The sequence below is a fragment of the Hirundo rustica genome, chromosome 19 (genome assembly GCF_015227805.2).
Source record: "Hirundo rustica isolate bHirRus1 chromosome 19, bHirRus1.pri.v3, whole genome shotgun sequence".
Classification (NCBI taxonomy): Eukaryota; Metazoa; Chordata; class Aves; order Passeriformes; family Hirundinidae; genus Hirundo; species Hirundo rustica.
Window position 1 is genome coordinate 1,098,070 of NC_053468.1, and position 7,807 is coordinate 1,105,876.

Consider the following 7,807-nt stretch of genomic DNA (forward strand, 5'->3'; position numbering starts at 1 on the left):
CAGCGTGTTCAGCTGAGCAGTGGGGAGGGCAGCGGGACCCCGGCGGCAGCTGGGGAAGGGGCTCAACATGTTCCTGGCCCTTATTTCTGTGATGTCAGCGAGGGGCTGGGAAGATGCCAGGAAAAGCAAAATCCTTGGGATTTCCCAAAAAGGAAAGAAGCAGCTGGCGTGTGACTGCAGCCCACGGGCGGGCACTGGGGCACGGGCTGGGCTCCTCTTCCCCTCCTGCCCCACGTGCAGAAGGAGGCTGCGATGCCTCCTTTGGCTGCTGCCTCATCAACAGCCCTGTTAGCCCGCAGCAGGACCCTGAATGCTGTTATTCATCCGCCGAAGCCAGGCACAGGCATAATCCTTCGTCCTTCTGCTGCGCCTGGCCCAGGAGGAGCTTAAAGGCTTTGCAGGCTCCTGCTCCGCGTCTGCACCCACCAGGCCTGGCAGCACGGGATAAATCCTCCTGTGCTGGCAGGGTCCTGGCTCACCCCGGCTGACCTGTGCCATGGGGAAAATGCCAGGCACAGAGCCGGCACTGGGTTAGGCAGGGCTGCCACGATGCCACATCCACACCAGCTTTTATCCAAGTGCTTCCACAGGCTGGGACGGGGCTGGCACTGAAAATGAAGTGTTTTGGCGTCACCACGCAGCCAGGACAGCCCAGGGCGCTTTCCCACACACCTCCACCGCTGCTGCCTCACTGCACACTGTGCTCAGGGCACACCTCTGGCTGCAGCCCCTGCCCTCAGCTCACCACGCAAAACCATAAAACACAACCAAACACAAGCTGGCCTTGAGGGGCAGCTCCCCCCTGCCAGCCCAGGAGTTCACCCTGCTCTTCTCCCACCCGAGCTGCCAGTGACTTGTACAATTCAGAGCCACCCTTGCCAGAGCCACGGATGAGACCAGAGCCAGGAGAAGGAGCCAGGAGAACGCCTCAGTCAGGCTCCTGGGAGGGATAATGCTCATCCTCCTGTGCCCCCTGGCATCCTGCCTGCCCTCACCCAGCCCCACGAGCAGGCACTCCCAAAAACGGGCTCTTCCCATGCAGGGACGGCCCGAGGGGAGCTCTGCAGCAGGCACGGTGTCAAGTGGAGGCTGCTGGCCGCCAGCTGCCCGGGGAGAGCAGCTGGATAATCCCGGGGGTCGTGCTGGAAGCAGCAGTTGCTCGGCTCCGCCAGGAACGCAGAGAACCAGAGGAGCCAGCAGCTGGAAAAGCACCGGGACTGATCGCTCGCAGCCCTCTGTGCTCAGGGAAGAGCCTCGGCACCAAGTGCAAACGAGAATATTCCCTTCCCCAGTGTGTGCTGCGGCTCAGACGGCAGATGGGATTGCTCAAACACTGCCCAGCCCCTTCTCCCCTGCTATGGCCACGCTGTGTTCGTGGATCTCCCCTGAGAACACGCTGGAGCTGGGACCCCTCTCTGCAGGCAGGACGGGGCTGACAGCTGGGTCCCCCCAGCCCCACGCTCCCCAGCCCTCAGGGCACTCATCCCGTGGTGGCTGCAAGCCCAGGCCTGTGGTGCCTCGGCTGGGGATGCAGAACAGACGTGCAGAAGCATTTCCATGCTCGGGATTATTTGGAGAAAAGGGCTGACAGCTCCCCCAGTTCCTGGAGGGAAGACTCTTGGAAGAAGTCTCAAAACTCAAGGACGTTAAACCAGAAATAGTGTCTCTGTCCAGAGCAGCTGTGCTGAGTCCTGCTGCAGCCAGGCCCCTGCAAAGGGATTGCTCCACGTGGGAACAAGAAGTCTGGGAATGTGCAGCCCAGCAGCTGCAGGTGTGACTGCAATAGGACTGAAACTGGGATGAAAAGTAAATGATCAGGAACAGAAATTATGCTATTCTCTACCTCCAAACATGCCAAGGATGTGCAGGATGGGCCCCTACCAGTCTCTCCTAAATCCCCTTGTCACCTTCCTCTCTGCCTCAGGGGATGCTGTGCACCCCTCCTGGGCCCACAGCCTGGGAAAATTGCTCCGAGCAAATCCTTTCTCATGGAAACAAATAAGCACCTGAGGATCTCCTTTAATACTTGTTCCACCGATATTAAAACGGCCGGGTTTAAGCCCTTTTCAAAAGCAAAAGCAATCAGGGAGGCGAGCACAGCTTGGGAACCTATCAGGAAATTCCCCGCTCGGCTCCGAGGGCAGGCGCAGAGGAACCACGGAGCGTTCCCCATCCCAACACGGCACCCCGGGCATTCCTGAGCTTTACCGGGAGCCCGTGGCCACCGCAGCACTCGGAACACTCAATATCCGCGTCCAAGAGATGCAGCGGCTGCTGCTGCTGCTGCTGCGTCGGGGCGCGCACTGCTCCCCCAGCACGGCCGGCCGTGCCCTCCTCCCGGACAGATTTATGGCAGCCCTTTGTGAGCCGAACAGATGTCGGCCCTCCACAGCGCCCAGCTGGCTCCTAAACCAACAACAGCCCGGTAAAACCCGGGGGGACACGCTGGGCTGGGAGCGGAGAGCCAGGCGGGGCTGCAGCGGGGCACCCACCTCACCCTGCCAGCGGCTCCCGGGGCCCCCAGCGCTCCGTGCCAAGCCGGGCAGAGCCAACCCCCTGCCCCTCGGCATTGTGCAGCGCTAATCCCCGGCTTTCACACGTTTTCCAAGGCAGGGCCGCAGCCCCCGCCCCAAACTAAGCCCACATTAATGAGGTAGCACTGGATCCTCATCCAAAAGTCGCCCGCCTTTCGAGGCCGCCTTGCGCTGGTTTCAATGAAGGTAATTTGATCTTGGCAGGACGACATTCCTAAAATAGTTGAGGGAATTCAAACATGAAATAAGGTTTCCAGGAAGGGATTAAAAAAAAAAAAAAAAAAAAAATAGGTCAAGCAAGTGCGAGCGATTAAAGTGACCCGGCATCCCTTTGTACAGTTTAACTGCGGCTCCGTTCAACTCTATCTTGCATCAAGGTGTAATAAATTAGATCCAAGAGGTTGCCCAAAGCAGAGAGGCCGATATAAGATTATCGAGGGAGGTGGCTAGTGTCGGTGACCTTTCCTCCCCCGGCTTTCACCGCCGACATCAAACACACGGGGCCCAGCTGAACCGTCAGCTCAGAGCTTTGGAACGGCGCGCGCGACCCCGGCATGGGAGCCAGCGCTGCCTCCGTCCCACGGGACGGCCCGTCCCGAACTCCCTGCCTCAGTTTACCCATCCCAAGGGCGGCAGGAGGGAAGCCCAGGCAGCCCTGTGCCCGCTGGCATCGCCCCAGCGCCACAGCCCTCGTGCCCTGTGTCACACACAAACCATCTTTAACTGCTTACGCCTCCTCCCCCTTTGTGCTCCCAGCTCGGCACAGAAGCGCCGGGAAACAGCTGGGAGCGAAGGAAAATAAAAATTCCTGCGGACACAAAGGTGCGTGGCATTTCCTGGGGCAGGGCTTGTGGAGGATTCGCTGCTGGGCAATTTCTGGGCTAGGTTTGGGCAGTGATGATAAAGGGGAGTGGGACATGAAGCCAGCTGGGGGCAGGGCTGACCCCCCCACTCCCTGGATAATTAGTGCGGCTGATTCCAATTGCTAATTTGCCATTATAGGTCAAGGGTCACAGAAATTATAGGATGGGAAGAAAAAAGGGAGAAAGAGCCTGAGTAGAGGCAGTGCCTTCCCCTCCATCTCTCTGCATAGCAGGAACATACTGGAATGGACTGGGATTGGACTGGGCTGACCCTGCCCCGGGCTGGTGCAGAGCATCTCTGCAGGATTGGGCATCCCAGAAAGGCAGGGACAGGCAGGGATAGGCAGGGACAGGCAGGGACAGGCTGTGCAGAGCAGGCCCAGCCTCCAGCATCTCCTGCCACCAGGGTTTAAGGGCTGTCGCTCACTATGCAAAGGAAAAATCCCGTATTGATTCACCCGAAGCTCTGGAGCACAGACCGCACGAGTTTCTATGGAAACAAAATTAGTGGAGTAAAGCTCTCCCTGCCAGCACGCGGTGAATTATTCACCAGGACAGGCCCCTGGCCAGAGGGGCTGCTGAGAAGATTTAAAGGTGATCACAGAGTGGCTGCTGTGATCCCCCTTCCCTCGGGGACCAAACCGCAGCCAGGGAGGATGAAAGGCCCTGGGTTTCCATGCCATGTGCGTGGTGGGAAGGTCCTGCACCGCCCTCACCACATCCACAGCCCCCGGGGTCCCCAGGGAGAGGATGAGGGCTGCCCCCCTCGCTTCCCCTGCTCCCAGCCCCGTGCACCAGGGCACGGCAGGAGCACACAAAGCGTCACTGCCCGATGTCCACCGGCCACGCACCCTGTGGTCACCCATCCCCGGCAGCCAGGACGAGCCTGCGAGGGCAGGAGCAGCCACAGCCTGGCTCATCCCACAAAACCTCCCAGCACCGCGAGCCAAGGGCCGGGGAAGAGAGGGACTAATGAAGTCACAGAGAGAGGAGGGTTTTTGTGAGTCACTAAGCCACATGGCAGATGCAAGCTATCCCGGGAAAGCACCGAGCCAAGAATCCATCCCTGGCTGTACTGGGACACAGCGTCACACCGGAATTGCGCCGGGCTTTTGTCCTCCCTGGTGCTGGGTGACATTGCTCAGCGGAGGAGAACCTGCTTGAAAGGCTACACCTATCAGGGACAGGTATTTAATTAAGGCCCTACGTCAGGGCCCTCCTGCCAGCCAGCACAGGCTGCTCCATCCCGGCACAACCCGGACTGTGGGGCAGAGAAAAGCCCTGGAAGGAGGAATGTTGAGTTTGCTCCATCACAGCACATCACAGAAATTACACGGGACACTGACCTGGATTTGAAGCCAGGCTAAGGCTCAGAGAAACTCTCAGTCTCCTCAGCAGCAGAGTCACTGCTGTGCCAGCACAGCCCAGCTCTGGGAGGCAAAGGGACCCAGACCCCCAGCAGTGGCTCTGCTTGCTGCCCCCCTTTGCCAACAACCCCCACAATGGGTCACATCCTTCTTCAAAATCCCCTCTCGCTTCTCTTTCATTATTTTCAAGTTTGTATGACTAATTCAGGTACATCCCATCCCAGCTGATTTGCACTGATCGTGGCCATCACCAGCCAGGGAGGTTAAAAGCCACAAGGATTTTAGAAGGAACAGTTTAGGCTCCAGAAGCTGGGAATCCTCCCCAAAGACTGTCCCCCATCCCCACCGCTGCCTTAGGGCCCCAGCACGTGCCCCCATGACCCATCTCCATCACCAGAGCTCCAGCCACCGTGCTCTCCATTCTCTGGTGATGATCTCCCTGTTTTCCCCTGCTCAGCCCCGCGTTCCTGCGCCAAGGACAGCGGCCAGGCTCCATGCAGAGTGTTTGTGTGCCCACCGGTGTGTGCCTTCCCTGGGGAAGGGAGAGCGAGGGCAGGGATGGACCAGCTGTCAGGCAGAAGGAAGAAATACCTCTTCCAGGAGTCAGAGCTCATTTCCCAGCAATAAAAGCAGGCTGGGGCTGGGAAAAAAGTACCACTAATGGGGCTGCACATCCCACACCACTCCAGCAGCCGATAGGAAAGTACCCACAGGCTGGAGCTTGAATAAAAACCATCAACAAGGCTCGGTTTTAAGTGGCAGAGCTGTAGATTAGGCCCAAATCAGGGCATAAAGGATCTGCCATTCCCCACACGAATTATTGCTGTGGCTGATGCCCCCCAAATGCCAAGCTCAGCTCCTGGTTCTGAGTTATGGCTCCTCCAGCAGATGGAAGAGAAAACCTCACTGCCTCCTTCCAGGGAGAGGAACGGCTCAGATCAGCATCCGCCCTTAACTACTCCCCTCTCCATCCTCCTCAGCCCCATCATCCCCGCCCGAGGAAGAGCCAGCATCCCCAGTGCTCATAAATGCCACCTAGAAAGGAAGACCTGAAGAGTTTGTTCTTCCTGTAGTTAACTGTGGGTGGATTTTATCTCCTTTCCCATCTATTCCCAGTGTGCTTGGGTGAGGAGGGTCCTCACTGCCGAGTGGGCAGCCTGCATTCCCTCTGCCAGGCTCGCACCCTCCAAGCAGGGGTGTGAGACGCTTCTACCTCCCCAAAACAACCCCCAGAGATGCAGGCAGACCCCAGGGACTGGGACGTGCCTGGGCCCAGCCAGGGGACAGTTCCTGCGAGGCAGTTACTCTGGGTTTTAAGACACACTTGTTTGTTTGTTTGTTGCTGGGCAACAGAGAGGATGGAAAAAATGTCAATGTCACATTGTCACCTATGAGTCACCGCTCAGCACGGGTAGAGATGGCCCGGTCCTGCCACCGCCGAGCGTGGGGAGACAGGAAAAGGCCTTGAAGCACCCCAAAAGCAGCTGGCTCCAGCCCTCTCTGCCTGTCTGCCCTGCTCTGACACCTTCCCCATCCTCACAGATGGGCACTCGAGGGGCCTGGGCACATCGGCGGCCAGAGGACATCGGTGGCCCAAGGAACAACTTTCCCCAGCCCTGGAAGGCGAGGCAAGAATTTGCATTCCTATTTGCATCTCCTAATTGCGCCTGCGGGTTTCCTGGGGCAGCGGCCGGCTCCGGTTTCCATGGCAGGTTTTGTGCAGACCCGGAGAACCGAGGGAGGCACAAAGAGGCCACAATGGACCTGCCACTCACCCGCATCAAAGGCGGCCGGGGCAGCGCAGCCCGCTCCCCCCGGCTCTCCCCGGCTCTCCCGGCTCCCCCAGCCCCGGGCCAGGAGGGTGCCTGGTGGCCGATGTGCCGGGACAGCCGCGGTTCCAGCGGTGGGGACATGCCAGCGGTCAGGCTGCCTGATGGAGGAGCGCAGTAACACAGCCCGTCGGAAGTGGTGCAAGAGCTGGACCCAGATGTTCCCCCTGTTCTCATTTCCTGTTGTTTTCAGCCAGCTTTCCACCCAGCCGGGTGGGTTGCTTTCTCCCTCCAACTCCACTCAGGGACCGTCTCGCTCGCTGCTGTGCCCATCCCGAGCAGCCGAAACAGGGACAAAGCTGGGAAAAGCTGCTCCCCACGCCTGCTGCAAGGCCAGTGCCGTGAGCAGAGGTGAGGCTCCAGCTCCCTCCACCACGCTGACCACAGTGACAGAGATGCTGCCACCACAAGAGAGGGACCAGTCTCTGCTTTGCACACCTGTGAAGGGCTCTGTGCTATTATTTCAACTTTTTTTCTTACTTTATAGTTACCAATTGTCACCACCATCACCTTGTGCTGCCCCAAAGCCTTTCCAGCTCTGACAACGAGCAACCCACAGGCGAGTCCCCCCACAGGGTTAAGGCAGAGCCCCCTTCCCACACATCCCACCCCAGGATTCGGGATTTTACCCTCACGACACCGACCCTGACCATGAACGACCCTCTGGATCCCCTCTCGGCTGTCCCACTCCGAATGCCAGCGTGGACAGCATGCCCCGTTATCTGCGCTGCCACAAGGGTGTTGCTGCAGGCAGATAAGCACCAGCAGCCCCCGTCACGCTGCTACTGCCGCTCCCCGGGGCTCGGGGAACCACAGCACCGGTGCCACGGCAAAGCCGCTCGCCCACGCCGCCAGCGCGGTCAGGTGTCTGCACGTTTTCTTCATTTTTATCTCGCTTGAAAGCTCTTTTGTAATGCAAGTCCAAACTTTCCCAGGAACTCTGTGGCTGGGAAGAGGATGGACACTTTTGACAGAAAGAGTCTGGGCCGTCAGAGGCTCTGACACCAGGACTGGGCTGTGGACAGCCAGGGATTGGTGCACAAGGCTCCGCCAGCATCAGGCACATCCTCACCATGGGGTGTTTGGATAACACAGTGGTGGGAAAGGCCACAGGTGCACAGCTACCAGGAGGTGATGGGCAGGGTCTCCTCTGCCGTGACGACCACCAGAAGCTTCCCACTGGCCCCACCACCAGCACCAGGCAATCTGCACTC